At 32.4% G+C, this 19,990-nt stretch overlaps 1 protein-coding gene across 4 annotated transcripts in view; it reads left to right on the top strand.

The window, feature by feature from the left end:
• The first annotated feature begins 10,969 nt into the window (after window positions 1–10,969).
• Window positions 10,970–19,990, top strand: part of Gs2 (glutamine synthetase 2) — a 54,995-nt gene continuing 45,974 nt past the window's right edge. For all 4 annotated transcript variants that reach the window (XM_088243239.1, XM_088243237.1, XM_088243240.1 and 1 more), the window contains exon 1: window positions 10,970–11,135. The gene's annotated coding sequence lies outside the window, so the exon portion shown is untranslated. The remainder of the gene's footprint in view (window positions 11,136–19,990) is intronic.

Genomic DNA, 19,990 nt, shown 5'->3' on the forward strand with positions numbered 1-19,990 from the left:
AGTGACCGGGTTTTGTCGTGACCGACATCGTCAGACTAGTGTCGGTCACTGTTAAAAATTATTAAAAAAATAAATAAAAGGTAAAAATATTGGTAAGAAAACTGGTAAAAAAATTATTAAAAAAAATATATATAAATAAAAGTGGAATAAAACTATAAAGTATTTTTATTATTATAATTATAATTTTTTATTTTTATAATTATTATTTTTTGTTTATTTTTCCCTTAATCTGTAGGTCATAAAAAATTTTTTTTTTTCGCATATGGCCGTTGAATGAAAAAAAATGAGGAATCGAACATGTCATATACCTATCGCCACATGAGCAAATGCTGAGAAGTTCCCGATTGGTCCACATAAGTATATCCCTCCTGATCCCAACAGTTTAGATAAATTTAAAGAAATTAAATTGCAGAAAAATCCACCTTTTTATATATAAACCTTGTATATTATAAGCAAGGTAAATAGTAAAGCAACTCCCATATAAAAAAAAAATTAATTGAAAAAATACCAATGCGCATACACATACATACATACATATATAAAAGATAAATTTAATTGATAGAGGCGAAACTTATATTTATCAACAAATTTGGTAATAAGTTAAATTAAACAAACTTTTTGAATATTTTATTTTAAATTTGTATTGGGGTACTTTTAGTATTATTTATTTACATATTTTTGGATGGGCTTTTTTATAGTCTTTTCTCTGGACACTAGGTATGAAAACTCCATTGTTTTTTTACAAAATCAAAAAACATTTCGTCGATTTCACTAGTCCACCTCACGTTTGCACTCATTTCGACAGCTTGCCCACCACATACCGCACACCGCATCTGAAGACATAAGTCTCCTTGGCGGTGCCCACAAACACGAAAAATTTGCTCGTTGTCAAACGAGAAAAACTGACCGAAGGAGCTCTCTGAAATCTGGTATCCTTAGCATCTTTGTGCTGAAAGAAAGTAATCCAGAAGTACATAATATGTACTTCATTGGATTGAGAAGAGAGGGAAGTGAATTCTTCACTGACTGGGATTAAATTGATTGGACATGATTAATTCGCCGAAATGATTACGAAACTTTTTAAAAGCCTTGAAATTCTTTTTAGAAGCCACCAGATCTGTATGTGCGACAGGACCTATAACAGGGCCACGGATAGTAGCGAGAAGCTCCATTCGGTAATCAAAGAGAAGGGGAAAGGGACACGACCACAAGATGTGTTCAGAAGATGTGTCAACAATATTAAAAACAAATAATTTTTAATTAAATTTACCATGACCTGATAAAAACTGCGAAGTCCAGTTATAACCCAAGAAGATTCTAAGCGCTGACGGATTGAAGGAAAAAAAGAAAGGTAACCTCCCTGAAGGGGAAGATTCCCATCGCGATTGCCAAGCATTAAGGAGAGCATTTAGAGTCATTTTTTTTATATTCGATTGAGACATTTCTTCAGTTGGGAGTAGGCGGACGCCGCCAATAGTGCCTTCTTTTTAGGGGAAAATTTGCAGATCGTCGTTAGAAACGGGAGTGCATCCGTTGAGCATGTCCTATATGCTCTAGAAAGAGCCAGAAGAGGTTGCCTTTGTCCATTCATTTTGACAGGCTAAACTGTTCCGGAAACCGTTCGAAGACTCTTTGCACCACCATGACAACCATCCGACAAATGGAGGCACCGATGTTTTACGTTCCGCTTACAATCAACGCTAACGCTCTCTAGGAAACCAGGGTCATTGGTTTGTATAGACAATGTTTTGATGAAGTCATCCACCGTCACATGACGGTACTAGATGACAGAACAGTTCTAGACAATATTATAGATAATAATTAATCAAAATACTGTGTGGATATAAACATAAATGATAATCAATAACTGATAAATGCAGCGCATGACATGCAATTATAATAATAGTAATAACAAAAAATTACGTATTTTATGAAATTTTACATAATACGAGTATAGACGAGCATAGTAACCATTTTGTTGTTTTATTAAGATGGCGTCAAATACTAAATGCTTTTGCTAGTGTCAAGTTATTTAATTTTGTAATCCCTTGCGTGTTTCAGATTTATTAAGAAATATTTACGAATTCAACGTTTTAATGTCCGAAACTTTGGAAATAAAGTTGTAACTACCTAGTCAGAATTAACAGTGATAGAAAATTAGGAACAAGAAAAAAAAGTGAAAATTACACACCTACAAAATTTAATTTTATCTTGTCAATAGCAAAATTAGTCATACATTTTACTTTCTAACGAAGTGACCAATGAATGACTAATTAGAAAGCAGTTGTAAGTTGAGGGTAGCAATTACTGTTTCTATGGCTCGTAAATTATATTTATTTATAAAACGTATGAACGGATCACGTTTTTCAAAAATCTTTTGAATAGATAATCGGACTTATCATGTTTTTAGGATTTTTACCCGAGAGCAGCCATTGAGTCGAAAACACTCGTTCAAGATTCAGCTGCCAGAGAACGTTAAAAAATATTTGTATTTTTCAATTAATTATTGTCTGTATCCAAGAAGATGAAAAATACAGTTCTGTTTGTAAAACAGAGCTATAATCCTGGACGAGTGTTTTAGAATCGATGGGTGCTCTCAGGTAGAAATCCTGATAACGGAAATCTAGTAGAGATAAGTTGGCTTTTATTTGTTAATTGGAGTTGTTTATTTTTTGTATTGCTTTTTATATACAACGCTTTTATTTACTGCAATAGGTTGGTTCTTTCTAACTGCTCTAACTATAGTGTGCGGATCTGGTAAGATTCGTCGGCTGTGGTTAGCGCGTTCGTCTACCACGCTTGAGGTCCTTGGTTAGATTCTTGGCAAGTAGATGTGAAATATTCAAATTAAAAGTTGTTTTTTTTCAGTTCCAGTGCCGCAAAACAGCGTTAATTTGGTATTCTTAGAAACATGTTATAATGAGTTAACCACTTAGCTAAAGACTTTTCGGCCGGACACATTTTTAGGACAGGATGACGTACTTAGTACACTGTTTATTATATTGCTCGTATTATCATAATCAACATTTTAAGTTTGCTCCTTAGTTGATACATATGGCGACCACAAACAGCTTATCTGTCGGCCGCCGTGCGTCCTCTGCGTCTCCGTAGTCCTGACATGAACTGCAGATGCCTGCCAGTGGGATCAAAAATGTTTTGAGTATGTCCGAATGTTTGTAGACAGGCTGGATTTTCTCCCTAGAGATATATTTACATAGATCTAAATTTATTGCAACAGAGAAGAAAAACATTTTGAGATGGGGATATGGAAGTTTTGGCATTTACAGGGCTAATGACCTGTCATTGACTGGTTTCAGTGGCCACTTTCCATACTGTGTAACAATCACCATACTGCCTATGTTTAAATATCCATATTTCCTAAACTCTTCCAGCTGTTGACTTTTGTGAGGAACAAATTTAGATTTTATTGTTACGTAACCTCTAAATTATAACAAAAAACCGTCTATCTCCTTTCAAAATGAAGCTATAAAAATGTACATATTACGTAGAGAAACAAGCACACACTCAAAACATTGTTGATTAAACTAACTGGGGTGGGTTTGAGGGTTTTTTTTTCAGTTTGCCAAGTAGGTGAAATGGTTTAGCCGGATAAATCTCATCCATGTGATAAAGGGTTCAGCTCTTTTACTTCACAAAAGTCAACAGATGGAAGAGCTGAGGAAATGTAGATGTTTAAACATAGGTTGAACGGTAAATGTTACATTGTGTTTAATGTGGCCACTCAAACCAGCCAATGATAGGTCCTACGCCCTGTAAATGCCAAGACTTCTATATTCCCTTCTCAAAAATATTTTCCTTTCTGTTGTAATATGTTAATGTTTACAACTCCCCAGGGAGTTGAATCCAGTCCTTGTCTACAAAAATTTGGACAAACTCAAAATATTAATTCATGTTTTTGAGAAAATTTAGTATTAATCTAACGTGAGACATAAAGTGTTTTATTTATTAATACTTATGTAATTACACAAATTGAACGCCGAAACTATAAATAATATCTATCAATCTTGATAAACTCCTAGTAGGTAAAAATTCAGAGAATTGTTGATTAAAATATGTATATTATATGGTTAGCAATAATATTGAAATATCTTTTTATATCAAGGATTCTAAAAAACAAAACAAAAAAAACGCTTATTTTATCGTTTAGAGTAGTTATCTGCCATCGTCTTAATTAAAATGTCTTTTTTAAATAAAAAAATAGTTTTTAATTGATGTGTTGTAAATTTACAGTTATAATCTCTTTATTCGTTTTGATTATTGATTCAAAAATTAACAAACCATTTAAGTACTTCAAAAACCCGAAAAAACAGTTCCTACAGCCCGCGTGACGAGTGATATGTGATGTTATTTTATCGACTTTTTATTACAACTATTGTGTCGAAATATATGACATTATTTCCCCTCATACCAGACCTTTTACTGATCGGGAGTATTTCGTACAAATGAAAAAAAATAGATCATACTATTAAAATACGGCATTCATAAAATGTTTTAATTTTTTAACCTTTAATCTCCGAGGAATAGGGAAATATCACATACTAAGTGGTGGGAAAACAAATTTCCAGGCCGATGCTGGGCGAGTAATTTCGGAGGGCGAAGCCCTAGGGCTTTTACGATATTATTTAGTGGAGTAGACTGTATTTTAATTTTGATGAAATAAGTGAATATCCTAGATATGCGATATGCAGTGTCAATCGGTCACAGCCTCAACGAATGAGATAGATTGGGAATGAATGCCACTAACCTAGTTCATTCTTGATGGAATTGCGGTGGTCCGACTGGTCAATTTCGAGCGGCACCACCACGAACAGGCCCCCGATCTGGAGCTCAACGCTGATGGTTGGTGGAAACAAAGTCTATGATTCGGCACACGTTCAACAAAATAAACGCGTGATTCACGAGGTCTTATGGTTGCGGATGATCAAAATATACTAAGGTGGGAAGTGAACAGTGGTTGTGGGTAAAAAAGATGTTGAAGTTGTGACAATATTTTAACAATGCATACCCACATAATTCACAACCACTACGAATACCAATAATAATTTGTGAAATGGGTAAAGACAGTAGGTAAATAAAGACAGTATTTTTCAAATCAATATGAATGTTGTGAAGAAATGTTTACATACATAACTTTTTTAATCAAATTGGAAAAAAATATGTTTACCAAAACGCGAGAAGTTCGGTATTGACAATTGTGACGTCAAGATTCGTGACGATGTTCATTTTGAATTTAAACTGTCACAAACAAAGTTCAAAATTTAGCCGAATCGTAACGTATCAGTGGTGTGTCCAATGCAATGGACCGTTTTCGCAGGAATTAAAAAAAAAAATCAAAAATATTTTGTACTCTACTAATAAGTACAAAAAAATATAAAAAAATACTCGACAGTATTTCACAGACCCTTATTAATTAAAAATAATAAAAAAATCGTGGTATTTCACTATTATAAGAAAACAGTAAATTAATATCTGTACCTAAATTTCTAAAACCGATTTCTGCACCGACATCTCTGATAAACCACGGGAGTCTCATTTTAAGGAAATGAGATCATTTCAATCTATAAAGAATTTTCAATGTAAAATAATGATTATTTTGATGATAAAAGTACATAATATGTACTTTAAAATAGCATATCTAGGACAACTGATGTTTTTTGCACTTAAAAAGTGGACTTTTTAGATTTTTATTTCAACTAAAAAAAATATTTTATGACGAAAGTAGACTTCATTCACGTTTAAAATAGCTTATTGCTATAATTCCTGAATGTTTAACTTCAAAACGGCAAAAAGTGGACTTCCGCGCTTTATCCTCTAAATTACAGATTTATTGTTAGTATACAACGGGTAATTATGGATGATTTGTCATGTTAATAACAATAATACCAGTTATTTGCAATACGATTGTTATTGAGAGGCATATCGGCTTTCAATATTTATTGATTTCACTACAGGAAAAATCATTTTATGAAAACATTAATAAAATCATTGTTAACAATGCTTTGAGTATGTTCAAATATTTGTGGACAGGCTGGATTTCCTCCCAAGAGATTTTGTTAGATCTAAATTTGTTGCAAAAGAAAGTTTTTTTTTGAGAAGTGGAATGGAAGTCTAGGCATTTACAGGGCTTATGACCTGTCATTGGCTGGTTTATGTGATCACTTTACAGACTGTGTAACATTCACCATACTATCTTTGTTTAAACATCCATTTTCCTCAACTCTTCCATCAATTGAATTTTTGTGAAGATTAAATTTAAATTTTATTGTTAGGTAACCTCTAAATTATTACGAAAAACCGTCTATTTCCTTTCAATAAAAGTTATAAAAATGTACATATCGTCGTGATTGTAGAACAAAGGATGTTCGAAAAGTGAGATATTGACTTTTTTTATAATTGATCTTGAAAAGGCTTTTTATTCCAGGTTTGGTAAAAGTAAAATATATATAACTAACCCAAGTATTAAACTTTGTTATTCTACGATCATTATTATTATTATTATGGATAATTTATTTAGCGCCATTTTCGTAATATAATACCTCAAGATCGCTTTAAAGTGATTATATGAAGATATCGATTTAATTATTTATTTATTTTAATTTAAGAATTATAATGTACATTTTTACCACATGCTAAGGATTTATTCAAATGGTTTAGAGAACAAGTGGGTTTTAAGTTTCTTCCGAAACATCACTTCACTCTTACAGTTTCGGACCTCTACTTAGAGAGCGTTCCATGCCGTAGGGCCTGCGACCGCAAATGCGCGTTCGCCGAATTTAGTGCGCTGTTTGCGAAGAGGTATAATATTTTTTTCTCTCACCGTAGACGTAGCTGATCTAAGCGTAAGACGTCTGTCAGCTAGTTCATCTAGAATGCAGAGTTCCCTTAGATATTCTGGAGCAGAATTGTGCAGTGACTTTTTCATAAGCACACAGAGTTTGTATTTCACCCTCTGTGGAAAACGTAGCTAGTGTAATTCCCGAAGTAGTGGAGTGATATGACTGAACTTAGAGATTCCAAAAATAAGTCTCGCTGCGGCATTCAATACAGACTGTAGGCGAGTCATTTTATTAATTGGTAGACGATATACCATGCTAAAGTTGACTGATAATGTTCTCTGTGTCCAAATAAAAAGAACCATAATTCTGGACGAGTGTCCTCGACTCGATGGCTGCTCTCAGGTAAAAATCCTGAATAAGTAAATCAAGTCGAGGAAAGTCCGTCTCGTTGTGTAGTGGGAAGAATGTACGGGAAATATTAATTTAAAAGCTTGTTTAAGCTGCAATATTTCATAGTTCCTGGACTGGCACCTGTAGTGTAGGACTTTTCACAACAGATTATCGGAACACACTATGTTTGGTTTATCAATTTAGGGTCATATGCACCTCTGGGTGCGGAAAGTCTGATAATGTCGATGATAATAACTGGTAAAACCAATAATTAATATTTTCTAAAGTTTAACTTTCTGATCTATTAACCTCAGTAGATGCATTGAGTTTAAGAGGTATTGAGATTTTTTTTGAGGCGAATACTTTTTAAATTTATTTAAACAGAGAGAGGAAATATTTTTGAGAAGGGAATATGGAAGTCTAGGCATTTACAGGGCTTATGACATGTCAATGGCTGGTACACACTGTGTAATATTCACCATTCTTCCCATGTTTGAACATCCACATTTCCTCAACTCTTCCATCAGTTGACTTTTGTGAAGTAAAAAAGCTGAAACCTTTATCACGTGGGTGAGATTCATCCGGCTGAACCAAAGCCAGTCTGCAAGCATTTGGACATGCTCAAACATTGTTGAATACTTTTTTTCGTAATACCGTATCCAGACTATCCTTTGCACGTAGAAAAAAACCAAATGACTTATCTGTTGAGAATTTAATGCAAAATAATGTTTGGTTGTATGCATACTTTTATACTGAGTATCCACGATTTTTTCCGTGTCCGGGCGGAACGAAGAATACGGTTATGTATGCAAAATAGAACTGGAATCCTGGATGAGTGTTTTTGACTCGATGGCTATTTTTTAATTTACTTGTACACCCAGAAAAAAGAAATCGAATGAAGCTTAGTCCGCCTCGTGGTTAGTTAGAACTCTTGCGTAACTTGCTTGACGTCCTAGATTCAATTTCCGGAAAAGTTTATATGAAAGGGTTATTTTACAGGGTAAAATTAAATAGAGCCTGCCAAGAGACGAACTTTCCACCCCAAAAAATAAATCAAATCAAAAATACTGGCTGTTTTTCAAACTCAATACTGTATTTTTAAATTTCACCATACGTTGAATTGAAAACTCAACTTCGGTACGCGTGCAATACATCTCATTGTCATTATCATTTCTTTTCCGCACTCAATGGAGGATAGGGCACTATATTGGGATACCAAATCCAGTATATTTAGATCATCTGTTGCAGTTATTATTATTTTTATTTGCCTTGTCGCGATCGACAGTCCGAATGACTGCGATCGACTGGTTGGCCACCCCTGTCTTATAGGATTCATCTTTGGCTTGCGTCTAAAACGGCTAATGTTCTTAATCGAAATATTATAGGAGAATAACTTATCAGCTATTTGTGGCGTTAATCTGAAATCATTTTAAACATCAAATGTAGGTATTGAAAAATATGTTCTGCCAAATTTAGGGTTGAGTATTATTTATTTATTTAAACATTGTATACACATATATAGTTTAAACAAATCCGCATAAGGGCGGGCATATTACATTAAGGCATTTTTTTACTACCAACTTAAACCGTTCAATTCGAGGAAATTAGTAATATATGAACATACGAGTACATATCGTAGGTACATTAAATTATTTAAATTGTAAAACAAAACATTGATACATTTATGTATTTTTTAAGAAATAAAATATGACTAAATACTTACACTATACTATAAACAGAGAAGGGGGTAAAAAAGGAAAAAAAAGGAACGAATACTCAAATATTCAGGAAGCGACATTTCAAACATGATTTGAATGTAAATAAGAAAAGGGGCGTCTCTGATATTAGTGGGTAGATTATTTCATAATCGAGCAGTTACTACTGTGAAACAGGAATTAAAGAAATTAGAGCGGTGAATGGGTATTGAAAGGGAACAATAACATAAAATATTAAAAAAGTACACTGTTAAAAAAACAATGCTGCATAGGTTAGGTTTCCTTGTATAAAAAATAAAATTTTTGGCGAATTATTTTAAGCGGACAAAGGTAACCTCTCCTGGCTCTTGCTAGAGCATATAGGACATGCTCGACGGATGCACTCTCGGTTCTAACGGACTTGTCCCCCTTGGATCTGGTGATCCAGCGACGATCCGCAAATTCTCACTTAAAAAAAAAGCGTTCCTCTGTCATTGTCCGTCTACTTCCAACTGAAGAAATGTCTCAATCGAAAAAGAAAAAAATGTCTCTAAATGCTCTTCTTGATGCTTAGCAATCACGATGGGAATCTTCCCCTTCAGGGAGGGTTACCTTTCTTTTTTTCCCTTCAATCCGTCAGCGCTTAAAATCTTCTTGGCTTATCCCCGATCACTGGACTACGCAGTTTTTATCAGGTCAGGGTGAATTCAATGACACATGATTTGTTTTAATATTGTTGGTCCCCTTCGTGCTGCTGTGGATATCCTAATATATCTTCTGAACATATTTAGTAATCTTGCCCCTTTCTAAGATTACCGAATGGGAGCTTCTTGCTACTATCCGTAGTCCTGTCATAGGTCCTCCTCTCTCCTCTCTCCTCTCTCCTCTCTCCTCTCTCCCTCTCTCCTCTCTCTCTCCCTCTCTCCTCTCTCCTCTCTCCTCTCTCCTCTCTCCTCTCTCCTCTCTCCTCTCTCCTCTCTCCTCTCTCCTCTCTCCTCTTCCTCTCTCCTCTCTCTCTCTCCCTCTCTCCTCTCTCCTCTCTCCTCTCTCCTCTCTCCTCTCTCCTCTCTCCTCTCTCCTCTCTCCTCTCTCCTCTCTCCTCTCTCCTCTCTCCTCTCTCCTCTCTCCTCTCTCCTCTCTCCTCTCTCCTCTCTCCTCTCTCCTCTCTCCTCTCTCCTCTCTCCTCTCTCCTCTCTCCTCTCTCCTCTCTCCTCTCTCTCTCTCCTCTCTCTCTCCTCTCTCCTCTCTCCTCTCTCCTCTCTCCTCTCTCCTCTCTCCTCTCTCCTCTCTCCTCTCTCCTCTCTCCTCTCTCCTCTCTCCTCTCTCCTCTCTCCTCTCTCCTCTCTCCTCTCTCCTCTCTCCTCTCTCCTCTCTCCTCTCTCCTCTCTCCTCTCTCCTCTCTCCTCTCTCCTCTCTCCTCTCTCCTCTCTCCTCTCTCCTCTCTCCTCTCTCCTCTCTCCTCTCTCCTCTCTCGTCTTTTTTATCTCCTATAATTTATTTCTTAAATAGAACAAAACATCAAAATACTTATTATTCAAAACAAATATTATTCACTGTCATATATTATATGCCAGGTAAGTAAAAGAGTGATGTAGTACATTCCAATAACGAATAGTACTTTTAAATAATAGTACGAATAGTACGCGTAAAGCAAAATTATTACATTTTTGGAACGTGTCATTTCGAAACCGTATTAAAAGAAGTTCTAGTGTATTAAGGGTAAAATCCTTGAAAACTGTCCTAAAAATAATTTGTTGTTAATTTATTTTGGGAAATAATTATCGCTTTTCGTCCCAAGTTCTCATATAACTTTAAATTCTAAACAATCTCGATTGATTCATTACCTGTGTGATTCAATACTAAATTACATTATTTGAACGCCGTAGATATTGTGCACTTACAATTTTAATACCAAGGATTTCCATCTCCTAAATATCACAAGTACAAAGCATCAAGAAAAGCGTCGAAGATTTGCGCGCCTTGGTGATTTGTAAATTTGTTATGAAATGTGTCGACGCCTGTGCGCTTGCGTCGTCAACGCGTCGTCCCGCGCCGAGCATATAAAGCCCTGCGTCGCCAATTTGCGCCAGTTCTTCGACTGCTTTTGCGGAGTTTACGTCGTGTGCCGCTCAGCCCTTTGTTATTATCGTCGCTACCTTCGACCATTTTCCCAAGCGATCATCTGTCATTTCCACGGTCGTATTTGTCCGAGTGAATCTCGCGCTGCGGAGAGCTCGGCCAGTTCCAAAGAGAGGTGAGTTATGCTTTGTTTTCGCTTTGTGTCAGTGTTTTTCTTTGTTTTTTCTCTACTGGAAACGTTGCGACTTTCAAATAACTTTTACTTCTTTGCGTTCACTTCGAGCAAGCGTTGTTGATTATTCTTGTTATTCTTTTCTGTTTTACAGGATTAATATGTTTAACTTTACTCGCATCGAATGAATCATGAAAATATGTTTCATTCAAAGTGTTTCGAAATAGTGTTAAGTTAACCCGTCTTTGTGTGTTTTGTTGATCTCTTGTTCAAAAGAATCGATTACTCGGGTTTTGTTAAAGTCGTATTCAAGCGCGCTTTAAGAGAGGTCAAAATGTAGATTGTCAGCTGATCGCTACTTTGTCTGGAAAAGTAGAAGCATAATATAATTAATTTTATGAAGCATGCAAACTCTTATCTTAAAAAACTACTTAACAATACACAAAACTTTAATTCTCTGACATTTTTTTACCAAATAGTACTTTTCTTTTCAAAATAAAAATTTACTGCATGAAGTAATGTGTTATATTTATGGCGAAATTCTGATTTCGTGGCGAAAAATATTTTAGAAATTGATTAAAAATGAGGTAGTATTTCGATTTTGTTTTAAATAAATAAACATTATTATAAATGTATTTTTAATTATATTTATAAATATTTACGGTGTAAATTTAAGTGTAGGTACAATAACTTTCGAATTGAGTTTAATATTTTAAATTATTACGGGAAGGCACGTCAACTTTAGAAAGGAAGCATTGTAAAAGACAATGACGCACAATGCACTGGGCAAAATAACCATTTCTGAAACAATAATCATTTTTCAATAATGTCCAGATAGTTAAAACGTTTTTTTCTTTTACCAAATTTCTTAAATTATGTGAAAGTTGAGAACATGTCATTAGCACGATTTAATTATACAAGAATATGAAGAAAAAACGGTTTTATTTTTGATCGGGTTGTAGTCCTGTGGGTATTTTCATGGGCTCCGGATCAGGAGGTGCGAGGTTTGAGTCCCGCTCTCGAACTATTTGTTTCCCACTTTCTAACGCGATTATTTACTCCGCAAGAACGCAAACATTTATTTAAAAAATATAGTTGATATTACAGGTATTGAGCAAAAGTAATAATTTAAGGATTAATTAATTGATTTATTTATGAAATGGAATTTACCAATGAGAAATATATTATAAATATTCATTCATTCATTAAAAAGTAATTTTAAATGATCACAAATTAAATGTTAATATCTGCACCTGTACGCTTAAGTTCCAACTTTAAGGCTTTGTACCGTTTCGAAACGTATTCGTCTCTTTGTCAGGACGTCAGGAGTTGCCAAAACCGCTATTATACAATACTATACTGATTCACGCCGTTTCTTTTGTAAATACAAAAATACCATCTAATGAAAATTTATTACACAAAATCTAATAAATGCATTAAAATTTATCATCATCATCCCCTTTCCGCACTTAATGGTGCATAGGGCATTGCATTGGTACACCAATCGGAGCGTATGTTAATATTTTTTTTATTACTTGAGGGTAAGATGATCAGTCTTACGCTTCAGGTGCCAGTCCATGGACTATGAAATATTCTAGTGTAAAAAACATTTTTTAAATAAATATATTATGTCAACCATGTCGGGAATCAAACCCGAGACCTCTTGCATGGTAGGCGAATCCGCTGACCTCTACACCACGAGGCCGACAATAAGTTATATGTAATAATGACATTGTTCAACTCATAGCTCATTAAGACATGTTTTCAATTTCCAATTAATCTTTCAGCGATCAGTTAATTAGGTGAAACACCATTTGATTGTTTTTTGTATTGGTACTTTTGCCCTTTTTTTATTATCTTCAGATGTCAATAAACAGGTGAAAGTGTTTATCCTTTGTTTTGCTAAATTGTCAACATGACTAATAATTAAAAGTATGCTTGATTAATTTATAGCATTAACTCGTTTTTATTGTTTGATATATTGGACGTATCTTTCTGTTTACTGAGAAAATATTATTTTTAATGAATTATTACGCTAATTAGAGCACAATTATATATACTTAAGTTATCTTTGTTGACTTTAAATTATGTTTTATAATGTGGATTCATCACACAACGCCATGCCAAGCACTCTCCAGTCTAAATGTGGCTATTATTGTGTCGGAAATAGGCCGACGATGACAATTTTGTGAATAATATATCAGTTTTGAACTATTCTTCGTCGTTGCAAACTGTTGTCAGTTCTGAAAGTCACTTCTGAACAAGGAACAAGGTTCACAAATGTCACGGGCACGTCTAATCTTATATATTTGATTTAACCACTTTATTTCCATTTATCAGAACACGTGTTTGTCATATTTCTCTCTTGTGGCAATTTTATAATATTATTGTAATCTTCTTTACAATGGAAAATATAGGGGACATTTAGAAAATGGCACTCTTTATTATAATGGTTGTTTTACATTGTTCGTATATTGAATTCAAAAACATAAATATGCTTTATGGACAGCGATAAAAAGAAACGTACTTTAACTAGATATATTTAATATAAATATTTTTAAATATTGTTCATACAAGCACAAGAGGTCTCCCCTTTTTTGATGTGGTATTCGTTTCGTTTTCTTTATGTGTACTTTCGCCTTATGTATTTCTTTTGTGAAAAAAATGTAATCTATTAAACATGTAAAATAAAGAAAAAAAAAATTTCCTTAAATAACTTACTTATTTTATATATTTTTAAAAATAAAACATTAAGAAAATAGATGTGAATAAAATAGCAAAAAATTAATGCGTTGTGTTAACTTATTATGCAATATAATTATTTTTTGGATAGCAAAAAATGTGCAGGATGCTTTTGTAATTTAAAAAATAAGTACTAGGAAAATGATAAATGCTGATTACCGGGCAACGTCTAGGTCAACTTTCAGTTTAAATTTTTTAATTTTTTAAAATTATTTATTAACCATTACGGATTATTACATTCATTTTACAAAAATAATACATAATTTTTTGATCATCTCTGTCGTTGATAATTATATTTCTTAGGCCTATTCAAAAGTTTGTTTGAGGCTTTTCTTAAATTTTTTCTGGTAATTTATTGTATAATTTCAGTCCCTGATTTATTAGTCTCGATTGTCCTTGTCTTGTTTTGAAATGTTGTATGTGATATTGTTCTGATATTCTTGTAGTAGGTCCATGTTTATTACTTTTTTTTTCAAGTTTTAGTTCTTTGTCTTCAATGATATCAATAGCTAACTTATGAATAAATTCTAGTTGAAAATGTTTATTAACATTTAATGGTTTACTTTTTTAAAGAGTTTTTTAGTTGGTGTCAGATAAGGAAGGTCTTATACTAGCTTCAATATTTTATTTTGCTGTCGTTGTAGTCTGTTTATGTCATTTTGGTTTTCTGTTCCCCATAGTTGTTGCATATAACATATTTTAGATTTGACAAAGGCTTCATACATAATTTTATTTTTTCCATTTTTAGAACAATGTTTTTGATTTTTGAAAAATACTCGATAATGATGCTATTTTTCTAATTAAATTATTGATGCGAGTTGTCCATGTCAATTGTATGTATATTGTTAATGCTAAATATTTAACATGTTCAATTTCAATTAGTCGTTCTTTGGTTATGTAAGATTTTATTTTATGTCATTTTTTTTTAGATTCAAAATTTAAAACACTACATTTTTTTCTCATTAAGTGTAAGTTTGTATTTGTCCATTTAGCCAACATAGTTAGGTCATCGTTTATGTTTTTTTAGTAAATACGTCAGTTTGATTTTTGTATTTTTATTATGAAACTATTTTAAATTTTATTAAAACCCGAATATTTTTGAATATAGTCGCGTTCACAACACCAGAAATAAATAGGAAATTAAAATCCGTTCGCGAAAAAGAGGGTCCATTTGCGTGGCCGTAAAAATATATAATAGATTTTATTGGTTAGACTCTAAGAAATTGCTAGAGGCAATAAATCCGCCACTAAACCATGTATTCCTTTATTTTATTGTTATGATGTATATTATGGCGTATAATTATTTTTATTATTACTATGATTTAAACTTGAATAACAAATAATTTTATTTGAATAACATTATTTCATCTTATTCTAAAACAACCTTATTTCTATTAATTTGAAATAGTAATTTTGTTAATATGGTTTTGTTTTCGGGTTATAAAAAACTACATAAAAATCTCATATAAAAAGCAAATTATACAACACACGTATTTTATTGAGCTATTAAGTTTATAGATATAATAATGAAAGATCTTAGTAAATTTGTTAAATATCTACACAATTTAAATAATTTTCATGATCTAGCGACTGACTAGAAAAATATTAATTTTGATATTTGTGAATCAATATTAATTTGTTGTTATATTTAAAACTCACATTGTCTCTTAATAACTGACATAACATATCGTTTTTATAAGTTGAAACTGGAGATTTAAAGAAAACGTATAAATAAAAGAGTATTCTGGTTTATTTATAAATATTTATTTATTATAAGTATTTAAATGCCTGATATCTTGAGTACGTTCGTTATAATATAAAAATAATCAATATTTGTATTATTCTTTTGATTACTGCTTTCTGAATAAATACATTTAATTAACTAACACCTTCGAGTACAATAGACTGCATTTCAACAGATAAGCACTATTCTTAGAAACTGAGCATATTTTCAATTTATTCATATAACATATTTATTTATGTAAAAAAAAAAAATTCACCTCTTACAAATGTTGAATCAATCCATTATATAAATTAAAACATACGTAAAGTTCTTAATAACTTAAGCAAATAAAGGAAAATAAATCTAAAGGAAACAATAAAAATTGCCGCTCAAGAGTTTTCTTAGAAAAGTTTTAAGTATAAAGTAAGATCTTTATTATAAACATTACATTATAAAGGAGAATAAGTGAATGCATTTTATAACACTTAATTTTCTATAAGTTTTTAAGTTTTGCTATTTTTCAATTAACTGTGAAATATAAATACCTCTAAAACATGGTTTGAAAGTACCTATTCCTACTTTGTTATTCTTAAAAGTGCGGCGATGAATATAGACCAATCGTTTTTTGTAGCCACAGTAAATTTTCTGGGTTACTATGCCGAGTGTCGTTCGTACTTTTTCCCGATGTTTCGGATCGCATTACAGCGTCCATCTTCAGGATTGATGTAGGAGACATTATTGTTCATCTGAACGGCGGTGAAAAATTTAAACGCATTATGTTAGATTATTATCAAGTATTGGGAAGAGACCATTGCAGGAGACAGCTGCGAGACATTGCATATATTTATATATAGTACCTACTATTTGGCGTAGTGTCCAGATGTTTATTGAAATTTATGCTTATGCAATAATTTTTATTTATAGTATTTTTTAATAATATGCATGCTTCCACTTACTATTTTGTTACATCCCAACTCAACACAGGGCTCTTGGATCTTTATAGGAAAAAAAGAAAATAATCAATTCGATGTTTTTTAATGCAGTATTTTTTTTTTTAAAGTAAAGATATTTTTGTTGGGTTAAACATTATCAAATATTCAGATCGCAAATATTTATAATCTTATAACGATAGTTTGAAATTATGTTTTGAAAATTAAGCGTTGTCGCGTCAATATTGCCGTGCAAAACGCGTAGTAGAGTAAAGAGTACTAACTGTGTACGCTAGTTTACTGCGAATTCAAAGCTGCGCGTCCGCGCCTTTTTACGCTGCTTCACATTTACTGACTACAAATTAAGTTCTGGAACCTAAGCGTAATGGAACACAAAACGGGTGCTTAGTGCTGCATCAAGTAGATACTTATATATTAATGTCTATAGCTAATTAGTCGTATTGCGCTAACAGCAGTGCATTTTCATAATTGATTTATTTATTTATTTAGTTCTATGTAACATAGTCTAATATATATTTACATCTATACTTATTCTAACATTATTTATCACTATTATACACTTAGTATCCTAATTTATAATATTAACGGTTTCATATGTACATTTTCATTAATTATATTCACTATTTACACTATATACTACCTAATATTTTTCACAAATATACGTTTTACATTTAATTTTAAATATATTTACATTAATTTCATTTTTTATGCTTTCTGGCATTTCTTCAAATAGTTGTATTCCCTTGTACATATGGCAGTTCTGGGACATTGCTTTTGATTTCTTTTCCAGTCTTATATTTTTAGATCCTCTTGTTGCATAGTTATGATTAGTTAGATTCTTTGATCAATTGTCATGATATCTAGAAGTTGAATCATTTTCTTAACATTTGTTCGTCTCCCACATCTTAATATTATCCTCATCGCTTTGTTTCGTATTATTTGGAGTCTCTTTAGATCTCCTTCATTACTTAAATATAAAATACTGGAGCAATAATCAATGTGGGGAACGATAATACTTTTAAATATCAGCAGAGAGGTTTTAATGTCTAATTTATTCCTTATCCTTCCTAACAGGGATACCTTCTTTGCGATTTTTTTACTCGTATAGCCTCTAAAATGAAACATCTAGTAAATCGTAAAAACGCAAATATATTTATTTATTGCAACAGAGGGGCAAAACATTTTTGAGAAATAAACTTGGACGTGTAGGCATTTTCAGGGCTAGGCTGGTTTATATAACTTCTTAACCTCCCTAGGGAGTGTAATCTAGCCTGTCGACAAACATTAAGACACACTCAAAACATTTTTGACGCAAATATTTATTTAATACTAGCGGACCCGACAGACGTTGTCCTGCCCGAACGTGATGATTGAATTCCAAAACTAAAAATTATTAATATTGAATTATTTTTGCAATTGCGTCGAACTCGGGTCTTCTCACCAACAGGGGTGCACTTTATTCATAAACGCGATTTTCAAAAATGTATTTAATGTCCGTTAATATTATTTTCGTATTACCAAAAATCCACTTAAAAGAAATAAATTATAAGGAATGTAAGGAAATAATATGATTGGGATCCAAAAAAGCGAATGTTGTTTGTAAACATTCAAAAACAAACTTTTTTTAAACACAAAAAAACATCCTCTTTTTTTTTGAATTGCAAAAAAGATTTATGGTTCTAACTTCTTTTTAAAGATTCGATTGAAAATTTTAATATCTACGAACACACGAAGCGCAAAGATCTTAGTTTAGGATAAGCTCAGTGACATCACACGTACATAAGAATTATATGTATAAAATAGTTCATATGGGACCCGATTGTGGTCCCGTGGCTAGGTCGTGGACTCACGGATCAGAGGTCCGAAGTTAGAAACCCAGTCTTCTACAACTTGATTTCCATTTTTCCATAGTGAGTTATTTACAACTCGTTGGAAATGGCACCCAAAATATTATTATTTGGGTCAGTGATAAAAACGCAATATTTCATACATATTTTTATTCCCTCTGAAATATGAATAATATTTTAAATAAAACCTAAAATAATAAAAATAAAATATTGTTTGAGAATCTTCATAAATTGATAAATACTCATATATAAGTATATTTTATGTCAAAATTACGAAATTTCTGAAGACCATAAATTTATTAATGTAATACTCGTAATTATTGATATTATTTGAATCATTCACTTAAATTTATTTATTACGTTATAAATATTTAAGAACAACAAGAAGTATATTAATTGTTGATGTTGTTTTCAATAGATGATGATTGATGATTTTTCGCTATTTACGAATTTCCCTTCAATTTTCCCGGGAAAATGTCATTTTTAACGACTAAGAATATTGGTAACCTTATTGGGTTATAACCACAAGTTATAACGTAAGCCAATAATCTAATGGCTCGTAATAATGATGGAACTTTTATAATGATTGAAGAACATATCCTTGAATAGAAAGTTATATATTTATTTGGGGTATGTCGTAATTTTTGAAGACAAGTAAATACTGGATTACACCTGTACCTTTTGGTTAATTTTTTGAAAAGATAAAATAATAAGTATTTTCAAGCGTTTTCTATTGGGTAAAATAATTCGATTGAACCCACCCAAGATTTCATAACTTTCTTCACAAAAAAACAACAGATGGAAAACTTGAAGATACCCGGATGTTCAAATTTAAGCAAATTGGTCAATGTTATCCAGCATGTAAAGTGATCACTTATTTATTTATATCTTCGAGTATAAAGAAGAATATAATAGTACTTTGGCGGACTTATTGCTTAAAGCAATATCTTCCCACCAACCAAAAACAGACTGGTCAAAAGAAGAATTGGTTAAAAATTTGTATATCAATATATCAAAAGATACATACATGAAAAAACCCAATTAATTAAAGTAACAACTATTTTTTAATGGGGAGATAAAAGGCTAAAAAATAAAAGTACATTATGTCATTTATATTAATAATGAGGAATGTGGAATCAGGTAATGAGTTTAGAATTATACTTATATTTCCTTTTCTGCAGTATTTTGCATTGTGACTTTCGAGTTCCTGGGGGATGGAGAGGTTTTTGCATCTTGCAGTCCACGAACTGTCAAGCATTCTCGTGAACTACATTTAAAACACATTAAGCTTATGCTTGGCTTTATTCCAGTGTTCGTATTTTGACTCCATACAATGCAATGGAGAACACCAGAAAGAAGAGAATAGTCCCAAAAAAACTTGGATTGGACTTGTACATATTTCTATCTTTGGTTTCCACGTCCTCCACTGCGCCTCCGTCCACTATCGCCACACACCTAACATATATCATTTTTGATCTTATTAATCTTGTTGATCTTTTCTTAATTTTTTTGTAGCGAATTTTAATACAGTACGAATCTCCTTGTATAAATACACTTTTTATAGTAACTTCGTGTCAAATGTGGCAAATCATGAAT

The sequence above is a fragment of the Micrasema longulum genome, unplaced genomic scaffold (genome assembly GCF_059751315.1).
Source record: "Micrasema longulum isolate JH-2025_06_02 unplaced genomic scaffold, ASM5975131v1 h1tg000197l, whole genome shotgun sequence".
Lineage (NCBI taxonomy): Eukaryota > Metazoa > Arthropoda > Insecta > Trichoptera > Brachycentridae > Micrasema > Micrasema longulum.